Here is a 14,366-nt window from a genome sequence, read left to right as displayed (position 1 = left end):
TTAAACCGGGGGGGGGTGTGTGTGTGACGTGGAATGGGGTAGGGTGGAATGATTGCAAAGGCCTTTTGAGTCCTTCCAGTTCTGAACTAACTCGCCTGTGCCCTTGGCCCAACCATTTTCACCCCGAGGGTCTCGGTTTCTATGTTCTGCAAAGAAAGGGGAGGCCTCCCCCTCTTTGTGCTCCGCTGTGTCCAGCTCCCTCCCTCTGAGTTCATTTCCTGAGCGGCCAGGCGGGGTGGAAACAGCCGGGCCCTGCTCCCCGCCGCCTCCCAGGCGCTGAGCGTCCCAGGTGTCACCTAACGCGGTTGCCCGGCCTCCCTTCCGCCCGCGGAGAATCTGCGAGGTTTGCCCGCGGAGCTGGAGCCGGGCTGCTCCCTGGCCCGCGGGACCCACCTGTTCGGCCTCGGCCCCCTCGGGGTGTCCCAGGTGTCGCAGGGCGGGAGGAGCCGCGCCCCGCCCCGCCCCGCGCGCCGCAGCCAACAGCGGGCCCCCGGCGGGCGTTGGAGCCGAGGCGGGAGCCGGGAGCGCGGGCGGCGCAGGTGAGCGGGCGGTGCTGCGGCCCGGGAGGGTGGTCGGATGGGGCGGGGGACTGCGGAGCCCGCGCCGGGGTTCTGCGGGGCCGGGGGGCTGTGCGGGCGACCCTCTCCGGCGCGCGCGGGGAGCGAGGCGCGCGGGGCCGTGGCACAGCCGTAGGGTCCTGTACGGCCGCTGGCGTGTGGCGAACAGCTGCGAACGTCTGGACGGGGCCGAAGCTGGGGCGGCGCAAGCACCCCAGCGGGTGGGGAGGGGAGGGCGGAGCTGGTTCGGGGGTTCAGGACGGAGGAGCCGGGGAGTTCAGCCTCTCCGTCCGCGGCGCTTCCCAGGCCCCGCGCCGGCGCTGCTGCCCCTCCGCCCGGCTCTAGGCTCTTGGAGTTGGTGTAGAGTAGCCGACCAGCACCGTGTTACCTGGGGCTTCTGAGAAGCCGCGTGTGCGAAGCTGCTCAGACCCCAGGGGCCTCAGGCTGTAAGGTGCGGGTCTCTGCGCCCTGGGCAATGTGAGAGATGGAGGTGTGCTCACCATTTCCCCGGGCCTGGCCATCAGGGTGATAACGTGGACAAAATCTAGAGTAGTATTTAAATTCCAGTTACTAGCTGTGTTGCCTTGAGCAAGTTACTTAACTTCGCAGATCCCCAGTTTCCTCAAAGGTAAAATGGGTATTATAATCTTTAGAAGAGCCCCAAGTTATATGCTGTTCCTAAAGTACACAGCACAATGCTTGGTGAAAAAGTTCCCTCCACTTTTGTAGGTGTTAGTGCAACACGCTGCACCTTCCAGAGGTCCCCACGCATTCCTGAACAGAAGGCAGAGCCGGGAGGCTTAGATTGCCCTCCTTTAGGAGGGACCCTGCGGGTGGTGGGAGTGTGTTTTTTGAGGGGAGTGGGCATTTTTCTTTCTTTCTTTTTATTTATTAATTTATTTTTTCTCATCCCAGGAGTGAGGATATTTTTTCCATTGATTTTTTAGAGAGAGTGATGGGGAGGGGAGAGGAGGAGGAGAGACACACAAGGCTTGGTAGCCTCAGGGATTGAACCTGCAACTGAGATATGTGCCCTTGACCAGGAATTGAACCCGCGGCCCTTCGTTCTACCCTTGGGTCTGGGAAACATTCATTTCGCTTGCTCTAACCGTCGAGCTGCAGGCCAGGGCTCTTCCTTCCTTCCTCCCTCCCCCACTCTCCTCACTCCCTCCCTCCCTTCCTTTCTCTCTCTCTCACTTTCCCACTCTGACTTGTTCATGGCTAAGCCTCCTCCCAGCTGCCTTACTTCCTGACACCATTCTAGAGGCCAAGATGGAGAGGTGCGGGTACACAGGGCCTGAGGGCAGAGGTGTTATCAGCCTGCTCTCATTACATTTGTCAGAATTCTTTGAGTTGTTTTCTTCACGTGGAAATTGCCTTATGCAATATAGAAATTGGCTCACGGGCATGAAAGGCTGAGGGTTTTCGCTTCAGGCATAGTTAGTCCCAGGAGCTCCTGTCAGGTGGCAGGGCTGCTCCTCTCTCATTTGTATCTTGGCTCTTGCCCCTCTGTGTTGACTGGTTCTTACTGTGGAGTGACAAATAGCATGGCACCTTCAGGCTCATCTGTCCCTTCAGAGAGAGGTGGGATGGGGCAGTCTCTTCTTCCATCCCCTCCATTATTAAGCACATCTTACTTATATAGTAGACCAGTGGTCGGCAAACTCATTAGTCAACAGAGCCAAATATCAACAGTACGATTGAAATTTCTTTTGAGAGCCAAATTTTTTAAACTTAAACTTCTTCTAACGCCACTTCTTCAAAATAGACTCGCCCAGGCCGTGGTATTTTGTGGAAGAGCCACACTCAAGGGGCCAAAGAGCCGCATGTGGCTCGCGAGCCGCAGTTTGCCGACCACTGTACTAGACCAAAGCAGGCCAGGCCATCTCAGTGGGCAGGGAGCAGGTTTCCACCATAGGAGTGGGTGCTTTACCCAGGTCCCACCAGTGTTTGGGGAGATTAGTTTAGCTACCAGGATACTGCCACCCGTTTGCTGGGGGTTGGGGAGGGGCACTCCCCAATGAGAAGGCTGCATCCTGGGCAGGTAATCATAGGACATGCCCATTGTACCATCTCTGCCTTTGCTCACTACCATCTGAAGAAGTCTGTAGCAGAGTGCACACTGCCTGGATGCCCTATTCTGTCTGTCAGTCATCAAGTCTTTATACAAGGCTCGAAGGCATTGTGCATGTTCATCCTTTCATTCATTGTTTTGTTCACTCATTCATCCAGCATTTAATTAGTGCCCAACATATGCTAAGGCCTCTGCCGAGGGTGAAACTGCTTGCTTTTGAGCTCAGAGGCTGGAAAGGCAGTGTCTGGGACTGTTTTACTGGGGATAGAGTGAGGACTTCCCGAGGACATTGTAATTGTCCTTTAAACTGGAGATGAGTAGGAGAAAAAGTTGGAGGGACTTCTCAGGCCATGTGGAGGGTATCATATAGAGCTTTCCATTGTAAGCAACATTATTTAGGAGACTTTACCCTCTTGTGTAAGAAGTCTGGAGGCAGGCAGTTCAAAGTAGTCACAGCTCTAGGTTGGCTCCTGGAAGATGCCCTTGTCACAGGGGGACGGGAGCTCCATGCTGCCTTGATGGGGTAACAGCCAGAGCAGAAAGGAAGGGACAGGGGTTGCTTCTCGTGTTTCTCTAGATAACAAAGGACAACATTTCCTAGAAGTCCCATGTGCCATTGGCAAGAATAGTCACATGGCCACCCTAAACCAGTGGCTATGAATGTTTGGGCAAGCAATCTGGTGCTGGCGGAGGGCTCACCTCCCCTGAGCACTTCGATGCTCCAGACCCGAACAAAATCGGAATTCTGTTAGCAAGGAAGAAAGTGAGACTGCCCAGCGGGCTGTTAGGTAGGCAGTCCACTGTGTCTCCCACCGGTGGGGAAAGGCATGGCCTCTGTGGGCAATCGGAAGTTCAGTACTAAAGCTGGGTATGGTGTGGCTGCTGGGAAGAAAGGAGCTAAGGTTGGAGACGCAGGTAGAGACAGGAGTCCCCAACGTTAGGTACCACTCGGGGTGTCACTAAGAAGCATACATCTTGGTCCCACTCTTCAAATAACTTACACTCAAAACCTGGAAAAGTTTTTCTGAGTTTTTGTACTTTCATTAGTAACAGCCACAGTGACTCGCTCTGTGATGGTAACTCTCCAGGGGTGGACTAGGGTGGCGGGCTTTAGGGATGGGCCCTGTGTAGTTTGAAAAAGCTTCACAGATGGTTCTGCTGTGCCTCCCACTCCCCAGCCTACCCCGGTGCCTCCGCTTCCCCTCCCGCATGCCCTCTCCTATCATGTCTTCACTTCAGTATTGTTACCTGCCTTTAAACGAATGGCCTGGGACTTGCTGAAGATGCAGTTACTGGTAGATCCTGGACTAGAAAACAGTTTTGCAGACAGTAAGTCCAGTGAGTGAATACTCCATAGGTGTGTTTAATAGGAAACCAGCCAGTCTATTGCTTTGAAAGTATTCAGCATCTTTTCATTTGAAGTATGAGGTGAGTGCTGCTTTTTGTTACCATTTGATGTGGTGGACACTGCTGGACATTTGGGGTTAGATTGGATAACCAGGGGTGCTACTGCTCATGATCCTCCATCCTCAGTATCTAGTTAGCACAGACACTGGCAAAAAGACCTGGTCACTAATCCTGGTAGAAAGGAGAGAGTGACAGGGAGCATACTGTGTTGTTTCCATCAGCAGTACTGCCATGGGTTGGCCAGGATCACTGGAAGAATGTGAGGGAATGAGGTAGAGAGATACCTTGGGTAGTCATTCATTCCATAAATATTTATTGAGCATCTACTGTGTGTCAGACACAGTTCTGGTGCTGGTGATAAAAGAGTATATAAGAAAGACAAAGTCTCTTCTCATGGAGCTTACAATTTACTGGAATGAGACATTTATTTGTTTTATTTCATATGTCAAGTGGTGTGAAGTACTATAATGAAAAATAAAACAGATTAAGAGAAGAAACGCGCTGGGCATAGCGTGATAATCTTAAAGGTTTATTGTCTTTCTCATTGCCAGCAGGGAAATATAGTCTGAGCAGGTATGGCATTGGGGAAAAAAAAAAAAAAAAAAAAAAGACACGTGTTCACTTGGAAGAAGAGGGTTACATATTGGATAATTTGATGTTAAAGGATTTCTTTCATGCAGAATCTGTTTGTTATACCTGACATTGTTCCCAAACATGATTTACAATGACTTACAAAACATGGTACCAGGTGATGAGAAATAAGTGAAGAAATATGAGCAAAGGGATCATAAGGGTCATTTCTGTCATCATTGTGTTCCAGAATTGTTTAGTTTTCGTAGCAGGGGAAGGAGGAAGTATGGTGATTAAAAAATGTGGTGATTCATGTTCAGGGTTCGTTATTTAAAAGGTGAGAAAATGAATTTTGATGACTCAGAAAGTTATAACTTTTTTTATTGTTGTTTAAAGCAGCGGTCGCCAACCTTTCGGACCTCACGGACCACCGGTGGTCCGCGGACAATCGGTTGGCGACCGCTGGTTTAAAGAATCAATTTTATTTGATAGGAAAAGTAGTCTCTTTACTAAGGACTTACGTAAAATTTATCTCCTGAGTTAAAAAACAACAACAAACTAACAGTTTTTTTTTTTAGATCAATCTAATGTAGATTAAAGGTTAACAGAGACCAAAGCCTCATTTTCTTGTCAAATAATATGGTACAAATGAAAATTGGTGAGAAGTTTGGACCTATAACTGACTGGAAAAAATATACAAATTCATATAAAACTTTATAGCATAGAAGTGTTATGAGGGATAATATTGATTACCTATTTTTTGGGGGGGTTGTTTCTTATTGTCAAGTTTTGAGAGTTCTTTACATAATCTGGATATATATCCTTTGTCAGAAATGTGATTTACAAATAAAGTCTCCCAGTCTGTGCCTTATCTTTTTATTCTTGTAACAGTATCTTTCTTAGGGCAGAATTTTTAAAACGTGGATAAACCAATTTATCAATCATTTTATGAATCAAACTCTTGTTTTATCTAAGAATTATTTGCCTAACCAAAAGTCTCTAAAATTTTCTATATTTTCTTCTAGAAATTCATAGTTTCATATTTAAGTCTATGGCCCATTTTATTAATCTATAATAATAAAAGCATAATATGCTAATTAGACCTGACAGCCTACCAGACGTCCTCAAATTACGGCCCGCAGGCCACATGTGGCCCGCCGAGGACATTTATCCGGCCCGCTGGGTGCGGCTGCCTGTCCTGCTTAGCAGCCGACTCGCCCCAGGCCCGCAGTGCGCATAGGAATTTGTTCATAGTTTTTTTTTTAAACTATAGTCCAGCCCTCCAACGGTCTGAGGGACAGTGAACTGGCCCCCTGTTTACAAAGTTTGAGGACCCCTGGTAGACCTTCTGGACGTCCTTCTGGACGACCTTCCGGACGAAGCTGCATATATCCTTTCTGATTGATGTTTCTAGTTTCTTGGGATATATTCCTAGAAGTGGGATCACTGGGTCAAATGGGAGTTCCATTTTTAGTTTTTGAGGAAACTCCATACTGTTCTTCACAGTGGCTGCACCAGTCTCCATTCCCACCAGCAGTGCACGAGAGTTCCTTTATCTCTGCATCCTTGCCAGCACTTGTCGTTTGTTGATTTGTTGATGATAGCCATTCTGACAGGTGTGAGATGGTACCACATTGTCGTTTTGATTTGCATCTCTTGGATGATTAGTGACTTTGAGCATGTTTTCATGTCTCTTGGCCTTCCTTATGTCTTCTTTCGAAAAGTATCTATTTAGGTCCATTGCCCATTTTTTGATTGGGTTGTTTATCTTCCTTTTGTTAAGTTGTATGAGTTCCCTGTATATGTTGGAGATTAAATCCTTATCACTGATAACATTTGCAAATATGTTCTCCCATGCAGTGGGCTTTCTTGTTGTTTTGTTGATGGTTTCTTTTGCTGTACAGAAGCTTTTTATTTTGATGTAGTCCCATTTGTTTATTTTCTCTTTAGTTTCCATTGCCCTAGGAGCTGTATTGGTGAAGATATTGCTTCGGCATATGTCTGAGATTTTGCTGCCTGTGGATTCCTCTTACATTTTTATGGTTTCCCTTCTTATGTTTAAGTCCTTTATCTATTTTGAGTTTATTTTTGTGTATGGTGTACTAGTAAGTTGGTGTTCTAGTTTTATTTTTTTGCATGTATCTGTCCAATTTTCCCAACGCTGTTTATTGAAGAGACTGTCTTGATGTCATTGTATGAAGGAACCACTTCCAAGCTCATTCTATGAAGCCAGCATCACCCTAATACCAAAACCAGATAAGGACAACACGATGAAAGAGAATTACAGGCCAATATCCCTCATGACATAGATGCCAAAATCCTCGACAAAATTCTAGCAAATTGGGTCCAGCATTACATCAGAAAGATCATACACCATGACCAAGTAGGATTTATCCCGGGGATGCAAGGATAGTACAATATCCGCAAATCAATAAACGTGATACATCACATAAACAAATTGAGAGATAAAAATCACATAGTCATATCAATTGATGCAGAAAAAGCATTTGACAAAATCCAACACCCTTTCTTGATAAAAACCCTCAGCAAAATGGGAATAGAGGGATCATACCTCAGCATAATAAAAGGCTTATATGACAAACCTACAGCCAACATCATACTCAATGGGCAAAAACTAAAACCATTTCACCTGAGAACAGGAACGAGACAGGGATGCCCACTTTCACCACTCCTGTTCGACATAGTACTGGAAGTGCTAGCCATAGCAATTAGACAAGAAGAAGAAATAAAGGTATCCAAATTGGAAAAGAAGACGTAAAACTGTCATTCGCAGATAACATGATACTGTATATAGAAAACCCTAAAGACAACATAAAAAATTATTAGACTTAATAAATGAATTCAGTAATGTAGCAGGATACAAAATTAACGCCAAGGAATCTATGGCATTTTTATACACCAATAGTGAACTTACAGAAAGAGAGACTAAAAAAGCAATCCCATTTACCATTGCACCAAAAAATTAAGATACCTAGGAATAAACTTAACTAAGGAGGTGAAAGACCTGTACTCGGAAAACTACAGGACACTGAAAAAAGAGATAGAGGAAGACGTAAACAGATGGATGAACATACCATGTTCATGGATTGGTAGAATCAACATCATTAAAATGTCCATACTACCCAAAGCAATCTATAGATTCAATGCACTCCCCATTAAAATACCAATGGTATATTTCATATACCTAGAATGAACTCTCCAAAAATTCATCTGCAATGAAAAAAGACCCCGAATAGCTGCAGCAATCCTGAGTAAGAAGAACAAAGTAGGAGGGATCTCAATACCAGATATCAAGCTGTATTACAAAGGTACTGTTCTCAAAATTGCCTGGTACTGGCACAAGAATAGACATATAGACCAATGGAATAGAATAGAGAACCCAGAAATCAACCAAAACCACTATGCTCAATTAATATTTGACAAAGGAGGCAAGAGCACCATTTGTTTAAAAGACTATTCTTTCTCTATAGATTTGTCTGGACACTTTTGTTGAAAATCAATTGGCCATAAATGTATGTATTCTATTCCATTGATCTGTATGCTTACTTTGTGCCAACACTACATTGTCTTGATTACTATGACTTTATAGTAAGTTTTGAAAGTAGATAGTTTAAGTCCTCCAACTTTATTCTTTTTCAAAATTGTTTTGGCTCTTCTAGTTCTTTTGCCTTTCCTTATAAACTATAGAAACAGCTTGTGAATATGTATAAAACCTCCTGTTGGGACTTTTAATAGGATTGCATTGACTTTATAGATTAATTTAGGAAGAATAGACATCTTTACAATGTTAAGTCTTTCAATCCATGAATATATCTTATTTCTCCATTTATTTCAGTTTCTTTTCCTTATTTTTCTATCAGTATAGTAGTTTTAGGATAGAGGTTTTGCATATGATTTATTATATTTATACTTAAATATTTCATTTTTGGGGGTTGTTATTGTTACTAGCATGTAGATATGCAATTGATTTTTGTATATTGACATTGTGTTCTGTTACCTTTTAAATAAAGTTATTTATTCTTGGAGGTTTATTTGTATATTTTGGGGGATTTTCTACAGAGACAATGATGTCATCTGTGAATAAAGACAATATTATTTCTTCCTTTCCAATCTGGATGCCTTTTATTTCTTGTCTTGATTTATTGTACTGACTAAGATTTCCAGTACAATGTTGAATAGGAGTGGTGAGAGAAAATATCTTGTCTTGTTTTTTTTTTTTTATCATAGGAGGCAACAATCTTTTACTATTAATTATGATGATGGCTGAGGTTTTTATGGTAGATGCCATTGTATATCTAGTTTACTGAGTTTTTATTATGGATGGGTTTTGAATTTTGTTGAATGCTTTTTCTCCATCTATTGACAGGGTCATGTGATTTTTCTTTATATTTATTTATTTATTATTATTATTATTATTTTTAAATAAATCTTTATTCAGATTATTACAATTGTTTCTCCTTTTTCCCCTCATAGCTCACCTCTACCCGGTTCCCACCCCACCTTCTGCCCTTACCTCCCCCCTGCCACTGTCCTCATCCATAGGTGTATGATTTTTGTCCAGTCTCTTCCTGAACCCCCCATACCCCTTTCCCCCTGAGAATTATCAGACCACTCCCTTTCTATGCCCCTGATTCTATTATATTCACCAGATTATTCTGTTCATCAGGTTTTTAATTCACTTGATTTTTAGGTTCACTTGTTGATAGATATGTATTTGTTGTTCATAATTTTTATCTTTACTTTTTTCTTCTTCCTCTTCTTTAAGAATACCTTTCAGCATTTCATATAATACTGGTTTGGTGGTAATGAACTCCTTTAGCTTTTTCTTAGCCGTGAAGCTCTTTATCTGCCCTTCAATTCTGAATGATAGCTTTGCTGGGTAGAGTAATCTTGGTTGTACGTTCTTGCTATTCATCACATTGAAAATTTCTTGCCACTACCGTCTGGCCTGCATAGTTTCTGTTGAGAAATCAGCTGACAATCGTATGGGTGCTCCCTTGTAGGTAATTAACTGTTTTTCTCTTGCTGCTTTTAATATTCTCTCTTTGTCTTTTGCTCTTGGCATTTTAATTATAATGTGTCTTGGTGTGGTCCTCTTTGGATTCCTTTTGTTTGGGGTTCTGTGCGCTTCCTGGACTTGTAAGTCTATTTGTTTCACCAGGTGGGGGAAGTTTTCGGTCATTATTTCTTCAAATAGGTTTTCAGTATCTTGCTCTCTCTCTTCTTCTGGCACCCCCATGATTCTGATGTTGGCATGCTTGAAGTTGTCCCAGAGTCTTCTTACACTATCTTCAACTTTTTGGATTTTTTTTTTTTGCTTTTTGCTTTTTCGGTTGAGTGTTTTTTGCTTCTTTGTATTTCAATTCTTTGACTTGATTCTTGTGTTCCTCTAGTCTGTTGTTGGGTCTCTGTATAATATTTTTTATTTTAGTCAGTGTATGTTTAATTTCTAGTTGGTCCTTTTTCATATCTTCGAGGGTCTCGTTATATTTATCGGCCTTTTCTAGGATATTCTTGAAAAGCCTTATAACCGTGGTTTTGAATTCTATATCCAGTCATTTGTTTTCCTCCATTTCTTTCGTTTGTGATCTGTTTCTTTGACGCCGCATTTTCACTGCTTCCCTGAGTTGGTAGGGTAAATTTGTGTGCTAGGTTTCCTATATGGCCCAGTGGGTCGGCCTCCCCAGTTAACCTGAGGTGGACACTCTTGGTGCACCCCTTTGTGGACTGTGTGTACAGCCTTGTTGTAATGAAGTCTTGATTGTTGTTGGTATCACTGGGAGGAATTGACCTCCAGGCCAGTTGGCTGTAAGGATCAGCTGTGTCTATGCTGGGAGAAGTTCGGTGCTGGAGACAGCCTTATAGGATTAGACTTGCCAAATTGCAATAGCCTCTGTGCTCAGCTTGGATGGGGTGGAGTCTCAGGGCGGAGCAGACAGTCTTGGCTTCCCGTCAGCCTTGCCCTTGAGCGCACTCGTAGACCTCTGCCTTCCCCAGCTCCTGAGTCTCTGCCCGAGGGTCTAGACTCCCCCCACAAGAGCGTGGGTCCCCAGGGGCTCGCCTGGAACTGGGGTTCAGTGCAGTCAGAACTGGGGCCCAGTGCAGTCAGGAGCCTCCGACTCCCTTCCACTAGGGAAAGCCTGTGGCAACCTCCGCAGCCTTTGTGCGCACTGGCACGTGTGCTCCTTCAGACCTCTGCCTTCCCCGGCTCTCGAGTCTCCGCCTGAGAGTCCAGACTCCCCCTGTAAGAGTGTGGGTCCCCAGAGGCTCGCCCGGAACTGGGGTTCAGTGCAGTCAGAACTGAGGTTCAGTGCAGTCGGGGGCTTCCTTCCCCCTTCCGCCAGAGAAAGTCAGCCAGGCTCTCAGCCGCCCTTCCTTTCTGCGCGCACAAAGACCCTTTGCCGTACCTCCAATTCTCTGTGAGCTTTTCTCTTTCCTTCTAGTTGTAGAATTTTCACTCAGCCAGCTTTCCTGTGGTTCTGGATGGTGTCTGTTCTGTCTTTTAGTTGTAGTTTTGAAATTGTTGTGTGAGGCAGCAGTTTAGGTGCTTACCTATGCTGCCATCTTGGTTTCTCCCTGATTTTCGTCTCTTTATATTTAATATGGTGAATTACACTGATTGATTTTCAAACGTTGAACCAGCCTTGTATTCCTGGGATAAACTCCACTTGGTTGTGATGTATTTTTGGAAGAGAATGTATAGGGTTGGTATTTTTTTGTTCCTTCAGTATTTGGTAGGACCAATTAGTGAAATCAATGGGCTTGGAGTTTTCTTTGACGGAAGGTTTTCAACTACAAATTTAATTTCTTTATGATATATAGGTTTTTTTTACAACTCAGGTTACCTTTTTTTTATATATATGTTTTGGGAGTTTATAACATCCAAGGAAATCATTTACTTCACTTAAGTTGTCAACTTTATGGATATAGACTTGTTTGTAAGTAGTGTTATATTATCCAGTTAATGTCTGTAATGATGTTTCCCATTTCATTCCTGATATTGGTAATTTGCGTCTGCAATCTTTTTCTTACTCTGTCTAGAAATTTAACAATTTTATTGATCTTTTCAAAGATCCATATTTTGGTTTTATTAATTTCACCTTATTTTTCTATTTTGAACTTACTTGATTTTTTTTTCTTATTATTTAGTTCCTTCTCCTTGCTTTGTGTTTAATTCACTCTGCAGTTTTCTTAAGGTGTAAGCTTATATTATTAATATGAGATTTTTCTTATTTTATATAAGCATTTAATGCTATAAATTTCCCTTTAAACGCTGCTTTAGTCATGTTCCACAATTTTGATGTGTATTTTTATTTTCATATAGAATTAAAATACTTTAAATTTTTCATTGAGATTCTCTTGACTCATATATATTTGAAAGTATGCAATTTAATTTTTACATATTTGGGAAATTCCCAAAAGTCTTTCTGTTATTGATTTCTAGTTTAATTCTATTGTTATCTCAGAATATAATTTGCATAATTTCTATTCTTTAAAATTTGTTCATCTTTGTTTTATGGCCCAGAATATGGTCTATCTTGGTAAATGTTCTGAAAAGAATGTGTAGTCTGCTGTTGTTGGATAGAAAGTTCCAGAAATATTAGGTCAAGATGCTTGATAGAATTGTTCAGGTCTTCTGTGTTCTTTCTTATTTTCTTTCTACTTGTTTTATCAATAACAGGAATGCTAGAGTCTCCAGCTAAAATTATAGATTTTTTTCTGTTTATCACTTTTTGCTTCACATATTTTAACCATCTGTTCTTAAGTGCATATACATTTAGGATTGTTATGTCCTAAGAAAGGGAGAATTGATCCCTTTCTCAGTGTATAATATCCTCTTTATCCCTGTTAATATTCCTTATTCTGGAGTCTATTTTGTATGTTAATAGTGTAGGTATTCCAGCTATCTGTCTTTTAATTGGTGTGTTGATCACTCATACTTACTATGCTATCGGTATGGTTTAATTAAACCTATTATTTTGCCATGCTGTTTTATTTTGTTCCATCTGCCCCCTTTTTTTTTAATACTCACCTGAGGATATTTTTAGAGAGAAGAGAGAGAGAGAGAGAGAGAGAGAGAGAGAGAGAGAGAGAGAGAGAGAGAGAGAGAGAGAGAGAAGGAGAAACATTGGCTACCTCCTGTATTCCTGTATGCGCCCTGACTGGGGATCAAATCTGCAAATTCTGCAACATTTTGGTTTCGTCTATGGGATGACGTCTAACCAACACCAGCCAGGGCTTGATTTTTTTTTTCTATTTCTTGAGAATTTTTTATGATTCCCTTTTATCTTTACTGTGGACTTCTTTATTATGCTTCTTTAACATTTTTTAGTGAGACAGAGTTTATTTTCAAGTAAATTACTGTTTCATGTGTAAAGGACCTTTGCATTATGTTCCCAATCCTTCTTTTTCATACTTTTTGCTGTTGCTATCATTTTTCTTTTACACATACTGTGAAAAAAAACTTACTACTGTTGTTGCTTTAGACCAGGGGTCAGCAAGCTTTTTCTGTAAAGGGTCAGAAAGTAGGCTTTGAGGCCACATATGGTCTCTGTTGTATATTTTCTTTTTAAAAAATTTTAAAAACATAAAACCATTCTTATCGCAGGATCATACTAAAGTAGACTATGGGGTTGGATTTGGCTTTTAGGCCATAGTTTGCAGACTCTTGTAAACATTTAATTAACTTATAGAGCAATTAAAATAAGAAAAAGATGAATTCTGTCTGACTTTCATTTATTCCATTTCTAGCACTTCATGTCTTTGTGTTGATCCAAGTTCCTGTCTAGCATTATATTTTGCTTGAATAATTTCATTTGACATTTCTTATAGTGTAGGTCTCCTGGAAATGAACTCTCTCAATTTTTGTTCGCCTATGACAGTCCTTATTTCTCCTTCATTTTAAGAAGATATTTTCACTGGATATAGAATTCTGGGTTGGCAGAAAAAAGAATTCAAATATATTGTTTTCTTATTTGCCTGCAGTCTGATAAGAAGTTTTTTTGTAACTCTTATCTTTGTTTCATTGGTATTTGACCTGCTTGGTATTGTGGTTTGGTATTGAGCTTGGATCTGTGGTTTGGTATCTGTTATAAATTTTGGAAAATTCTGAGGTTATTTCTTTAGATATTTCTTCTGTCTCACTCACTTTCTTTTCTTCTGCAATTTTGATTACACCTAGGTTAGAATTTTTGTTATTATTCCACAGCTCGTGGGCACTTTTTAAATTTGTTTGCTTTGTTTTATCCTTTTATTCCTTCTTGTTTTTGTTTGGGTAATTTCTACTGACCTATTTTTAAGTTCACTGATTCTTTCCTTGGCTGTGTAAAATCTATTGAAGAATATCTGTTGAAAGTATTCTTCATTTCTATTACTGTGTTTAGCCTTTCAAGCATTTCCATTTTATTCTTATGGTTTCTATTTCTCTGTTAAAATTATACGTTTAATCTTTTATGTTAATCACCTTTTCTGTTAGGATCTTTTACAGTTAATTATGCTTATTTTAATTTTTGTGTCTGATAGCTTCAATATCTGAGTCTGGTTCTGTTAATTGCTATGTTTTGGGGCAGTGTAGTTTTTTTTTTCTTCTTGATTTTTTGGTATGCCCTGCCATATTTTGTTGAGAATTAGACATTTTGTGTAGAACATTAGAGACTGAGATAAATAGTGTTTATGCCTAGAAATGAGTAAGCCTTTCTGTTTCTGCTAGGCCTTACTGTGCAGGTTGATCAGTGCAG

General features: G+C 41.6%; 1 protein-coding gene across 2 annotated transcripts in view; it reads left to right on the top strand.

The window, feature by feature from the left end:
* The first annotated feature begins 338 nt into the window (after nt 1-338).
* Nucleotides 339-14,366, top strand: part of LYPD6B (LY6/PLAUR domain containing 6B) — a 184,810-nt gene continuing 170,782 nt past the window's right edge. For both annotated transcript variants that reach the window (XM_080667922.1, XM_080667925.1), the window contains exon 1: nt 339-539. The gene's annotated coding sequence lies outside the window, so the exon portion shown is untranslated. The remainder of the gene's footprint in view (nt 540-14,366) is intronic.

Source organism: Plecotus auritus (assembly GCF_963455305.1).
Source record: "Plecotus auritus genome assembly, chromosome: 5".
Lineage (NCBI taxonomy): Eukaryota > Metazoa > Chordata > Mammalia > Chiroptera > Vespertilionidae > Plecotus > Plecotus auritus.
Note: the sequence above shows the minus strand (reverse complement) of the source record. Positions and strands in the feature narration are given on the sequence as shown.